At 32.8% G+C, this 6,315-nt stretch overlaps 1 long non-coding RNA gene across 1 annotated transcript in view; it reads left to right on the forward strand.

Moving 5' to 3' along the window:
* LOC143199324 (uncharacterized) overlaps nucleotides 1–5,243 on the forward strand; it is a 95,523-nt gene extending 90,280 nt beyond the window's left edge. Inside the window, exon 3 of the long non-coding RNA XR_013006408.1 lies at nucleotides 5,112–5,243. This is a non-coding gene — a long non-coding RNA (uncharacterized LOC143199324). The remainder of the gene's footprint in view (nucleotides 1–5,111) is intronic.
* Nucleotides 5,244–6,315: the final 1,072 nt, after the last annotated feature.

Genomic DNA, 6,315 nt, shown 5'->3' on the forward strand with positions numbered 1-6,315 from the left:
GTTTATGTCATATATCATAAAACCTATAAACTGTATAGCAATTTGATAGGGATTTTTGTTTTTATCGCTCCAAAATACATATATTTTGGGTGTTTTATCCATATCCGAGAGATAAAAAAAATTGGCACTTTTTCCATATATATAGTCATGAAAATTTGCGATTTTTGGCCATTTTGAAACATTTAACTCTCATTTCCGTTCAAAGAATCATGGGTTAACAAAAACATCAGGGGTTGTAAAGAATTTTGGGCTGAATCGAATGGTAGTACGATAATATTTGTACAGTTTCTAGTTTTTAAGTTATACAATGAAAAGTGCATTTTAGATATTTTTGTGGATTTCTGTTTATGTCATATATCATAAAACCTATAAACTCTATAGCAATTTGATAGGGATTTTTGTTTTTATCGCTCCAAAATACATATATTTTGGGTGTTTCATCCATATCCGAGAGATAAAAAAATTGGCACTTTTTCCATATATATAGTCATGGAAATTTGCGATTTTTGGCCATTTTGAAACATTTAACTCTCATTTCCGTTCAAAGAATCATGGGTTAACAAAAACATCAGGGGTTGTAAAGAATTTTGCGCTGAATCGAATGGTAGTACGATAATATTTGTACAGTTTCTAGTTTTTAAGTTATACAATGAAAAGTGCATTTTAGAAATTTTTATGGATTTCGGTTTATGTCATATATCATAAAACCTATATACTCTATAGCAATTTGACAGGGATTTTTGTTTTTATCGCCCCAAAATACATATATTTTGGGTGTTTTATCCATATCCGAGAGATAAAAAAAATTGGCACATTTTCCATATATATAGTCATGAAAATTTGCGATTTTTTGCCAGTTTGAAACTTATAAGATTATAATCGTTATAATAATCATAGGTTAATGAAAAATTTGGTGCCTATTAACAATTTTACTCTTAATCGAATGGTGCAGAAGTTTTTATTTAACCTTTAGTTTTTGAGATACATAATGAAAAGTATGTTTTTAAAGGATCAAGTTATTGCCGTTTATATGCCATATCTTAAAAACTATTAATTCTAACGTAATAAAGTACACCCCAAAAATACATATATGTTGAGCATTTTACTTTTATCTGAGAGGTAAAAACATTTAGAACTTTACCGATAGAAATTGTCAGCTTATCGATTCCAAGTATTGCAGGTTAATAGATTTATTTTTATTTTGTCATTAATATTTCGGTAATTGCTAAACGTTGTTAAACTTTCGTAATTATAGTGGTTGTTTATAAATTTTCATTAGTAATATTCATGAAGGTGTTTCCATCCATTACAGCAAATACTGAAAACATGAATTATTCAGTCCATTTCCTGTAGCGAAATCGATAAGACATAATCGATTTTAGAGAGGCAAAACACTTATAAAAAAAGTTTGTTTTATAATTAAAAACTTTCTCTACTGTCTTATATATAGGTATTATTTTACTACAATTTGCAATTTTAAACTGAAACTTTGATACCAATTTAATAGTTCATCTTTCGCAAGAACTATATTTCTCTGAGTTTATTTAAATTAATTTTAATTTATCAAAGTTAACAATGGAACAGAAATATATACAATCTACTTTAGGTGGCTGAACTCTGAAGATCAAGTTTAAGTCCAAATTCCAGTAGACTATTTCAGTTTCCAGCAACATTTGCCCGCTTTTGGTAGCTTTATACCGTAAATTGTGATGCTTGTGCCGGGAATGAGGATGTTTTCTAAAGCCTAATTGGAGTAGCTTATGGCTAGAGGCCTTTGAACACTTTCAATCTATCTTTTATAACTTTACAGCTTCAGCTGCGATACTTTTTCCCGAACTCCTCCTTCAACAACACCAAGAAGCGCTTCGAATAACTGGGATAGTTTATAGCTAGGGATCGGCTAGCATCTTCATTCCACCTCTGGTGGCCTTAGAATTTCAGTTGCGATACCTTTACCCAAACTCCACTTAAATATACCAAGAAAAGCTTCGAGTAGCTGCGGAACAATTGCCAACCCAACGTTAAGCTGTCTTCTTTTCCTGATAATTAATTTACCGACTGCGCCAGTTACGAGTTTAAATGTCCTAAAAATGTTGTGACATAAAACACACCTAATTATTTTTATATGGTTGTTTGAAGCTAAAGGTTTTTACTCACCACCAAAACCAGCACCAGCTCTGTATTTCCGGATATTCAAAGAGGTTATGGAAATCCTTCCACAAAATTATACTGTTGAGGTAGTGGAAACTATTTGTCTAGTATGTCAATGATCCTTGTATGTATAATAGCAATTAAAATATTTCTTCTAGAAATCTCTTAAAGATTATCAATTCTAATTAACTTTTATCATTATAAATTAGCAGCTAAAAGACTATTATAGTATATTTTTAATCTAATATAAACTAGTTACCACAGACTATAATTATTTATTAATTTTCCAAAGTCAATGTTTCCTATTTCGCAGTCCTGCATCAAACCCGAGAGAAATGAAAAATGGAGCGTATTAATTACTTAAATAATCCATGATTCATTTTGTAATAAAGTTGGGCCGAACTGAAAAATTACTATTACTAATAAACAGTAATTTATGGTCTATTCCCGACAGATCCAACATAAAACAAATATACTACTTCCAAATTTATTGTGCCATCCAAAAGGAGCAATACGCTGTCGCCCTGAAAGTTATGGACCTAATATCTTGATAAATATACCAATTAAGGGTTTTCCGCTTATATCCCGGACGGGGATGGCAACGAAATTTATAAAAAAATAATGGACATCAATTTTCCTTCGGTGTTTTGCTTTGGAAAGGTGTTTAAAATACAGGCCGATTAAGAATCTTCGTTCAATTTATTTTTACCAGCCATAAATCGCAGTTAATGATGACTCGGCTGTCTTTTCGGAGTTATTTAATATTGGCCTCTTGAAAATATATGATCAGCGATACCTACAGGACGCGTGGTAATGATGCTTCATCATATCCCAGTTGACTATTTTGGTTTCAACAATTTAATATGTCAACGATAAAGAACAACCTGGGAGACCATAAAAGCTCGAAAACGTTGAATTACAAAACTTATTAAACGAAAAAACTCTCGAAAAACTTTCATAGAGCTTAGCAGTTAATCAACAGTTTCCAAATATTTACATACGATGAGAAAGATGGAGGAAAATGAGGAAAAATCACTATCATTTGAACTAGTTAAAGATGCACTTTTAGACAATTTCCATATGATAGCTTTATTGCTTGTCAGTCACAAAAATAATAATATTCTGTTGTTTATTGTAACTAGCGTTAAAAGTGGATCTACTACGTCAGTCTTACGTGAAAAATGTCATGGATTAGTCCAGGATAGCTATCAATATCGAAGCCGAGTTTTCACTGCCATAAAGTATTGGGGTACATATGTTGAGGTCAGCAAAGTGTAACATCTGTGGACTGCAAAAACCGAATAAAGATGATACTGCAGATCACAAACGATGTCAACTTGCACATTGAACGACGTATGGTTGCAGAAAAGACCAGCAATATCGAGCATCAGAAGGAAAATCATCATTTTAAATAACAACTCTGGGCTACATGTTGAAAAGGTTTGAAGGATACACTGTTGTAGCTTGTATATGAAGTTCTGCCGTACTCAGTATACTTATCTGGTCTAGTGCTTTCTGGTTAAGCCTTATTGAATGCAGTATTGCCAGGACTACGGTAAACAGTTGTGGAAATGATGAAAAATAGTTTGATTTATATATATTGCGCTATTTTTTCCCAACAGTTACCTTTATGAGGTGAAAAATTGGCCAGAATACATACAATCGCCTAATAAATTGTTCCTTGGTAACTCCAAATAAATCCAAATACTTCTTGGGGACAGATTATTTTTCAGGTGTGTGAAGAGTCGGGTGAATATGCAGAATGTTGTAATAGTTCCTAACTTATTGAATCATTTTAGTGATTTTTCTTTAAAGTGTGTGAATAATCGCGCTATCTATATGGAAGATTATTTTTTTCTCTAAACTCGGTCTTTTTTCGCGATTTCTAAATCCTAGTTTTTCCGAATAGAAGTCCCACTATCGACGAATAAATGGTGCTTCGCAGACTTATTGTGAAACCTAGTAATAATCTTCAAAATCCACTTAATGACGTATTTCTAGATTACAATTTATGGTTTGTCAAAAAATCAATTAACAAGTTACTGAGTTTAAACTAAATTATTTAATTAACAATAACTCACAATTATTGACTTTATTTTATTTTATGTTAGCCGGCTTCGTTCGGTAGTCAAAGCGACAGGACGGCCTCCCACTGTTGCGATAGTCGCGGATTTGAATCCTGATGGGGGATGGATCTGCTTTATGTTTGTGATTGTTATCATAAATATCTTTATTGACAATTGTGGAAAATCCGAAAAAGAATAACCGTGCCAGTCCAGTGGCCAGTAGCCAGGCTGGGTAAGACTGGATGTCTTTTGGGATGGTCTCTAAATTGATCACTATCCAGTCGATAGGCTTAATTCCGAGGACCGTGGTTTGGAGCTCACGTTAAACTGTGGGTCCAGTCCAGATAAGCCCTCGTTGGTAAAAAAGAGACTTTAACATATTTAATGACAATTAACTGAAGTAGAATCAAGCCCTATCTTATCCTATACTAAACCCTATTACATTCCACCGATTGCCATTGCTTTCGATCGATTAAAATATGATTTTAAGTGTAATATTAATTATATATATTGACTTAATATGAAAAAAAATTGAACTAAAATACGAAATTAATTCAACCAAAGGGAATGTTCACAATTATTCTGACACAAAGACCAACTTTCCAACGCTATCGGGCGGAAATTTACGAAACTAATATGCTGATAAACACGCCAATTAAAAGTTTTTGTTTGTCAACCAGGTCCTGGTCGAAAACGCTGAGTGGAATTTTAAAAAACCGCAGCAATTAATTCACGACAAGTTCCCCAACTCGCAGCTTTTATTTGACATCGAGTTTTTTGTACGGTTTTTCTGTTTTAAGTTCTATCACAATAGCGAATACTTGCCTTTATAACATTATTATCTATTGTAAACTCATCTATTAAGTTGTCTGGAGATAATTGTTTTCCTTGCAGATCACGGAAGTGTAGTAGTTAAAATGGCGTCGAAAAAACGGGACAACTAATTCAAGTTGACGCCGACAATTTAGATAACAGTGGAAAGTTTAGCAGGAGGATCCAGGGCGACCACATGAACGACAAATAAAGGTAATTACTTTTAAATTAATTACTACCGGCCACTTGGATCCGAGAATAATTACTCTGTAGGATTTGTGCTTATTTTGTGTTTGGCTAAAGCATAAGAAAGAATCATTCTGGAACAAAGAAATTATCACAAAAATTATGGACCTCCCATGTTATTAAAAATAACTGATATGAAGTTTATTTTAGATGTTGAGATTCAATATAAACGAATATTTATTTGAGAAATTTATATTATTTCATTCAGAAATTGGTAAGGTAAAAAGTTATAAGAAGGAATTGGTTAGTGATAATTAGTTTATTGGTTACTTATATTGGTTTATTGTTATAATTAGTTAATTGCTAGTTTACCAATTGGTAGTTTTTTGTAAAAATATATAAAACTTCTTAGACTGTTAACTAAACTGACTGGAAACAAATACCAAATTTATAAGGTAATTAAACTTTTTGGTACTACAAAATCTCTCTCTATATATATATATATATATATATATATATATATATATATATATATATATATATATATATATATATATATATATTTAAAGTTCGCACATTTTTATCGTCATGAAAAAGAACGTCACCCAAAAAGATCGAACGTTTCCGTCAAACACTCAGAACTGAATTTATACGATCGTAAGGTCGACACCAACTTTATGATTTCGACCGGGTTCTTTCTGCCCGTTTTTTCCTTGCCCGTTTGTTTCTGGATGAAGCCGCCACCGCCACCTTCTTCCCAAACATAAAACCGTCTCGAGAGTTATCGTAAAAAGTTGCCGCATCTTTGCCAAAACTTTACAGCTTTCGTGCTGCAAAAAGGAACCGTGAATTATTGATAGTTTAATTCAACGAAATGTACCCGGATCTTTCCGGTTTAAATGTTTTTTTCGAGACAGCCGGATGGGTTCGTATTAATGTATAATTTACGGGTTGGAGCAGGTCTCGGCCGAAAGCTGAGCTCCCTCGCTCTCTATGTTGCCGGTTTGATATGACGCCTGCTGCACGTTCACGCACAAACATTCCGAATAATGTATTTTTATTTTATTTTGCAAAGGAAATTCGATGCAGTACACAACGG

This window comes from Rhynchophorus ferrugineus, unplaced genomic scaffold (assembly GCF_030347505.1).
Source record: "Rhynchophorus ferrugineus isolate W39M unplaced genomic scaffold, kcgeb_rfMv2 rfM7, whole genome shotgun sequence".
NCBI classification, from domain to species: domain Eukaryota; kingdom Metazoa; phylum Arthropoda; class Insecta; order Coleoptera; family Curculionidae; genus Rhynchophorus; species Rhynchophorus ferrugineus.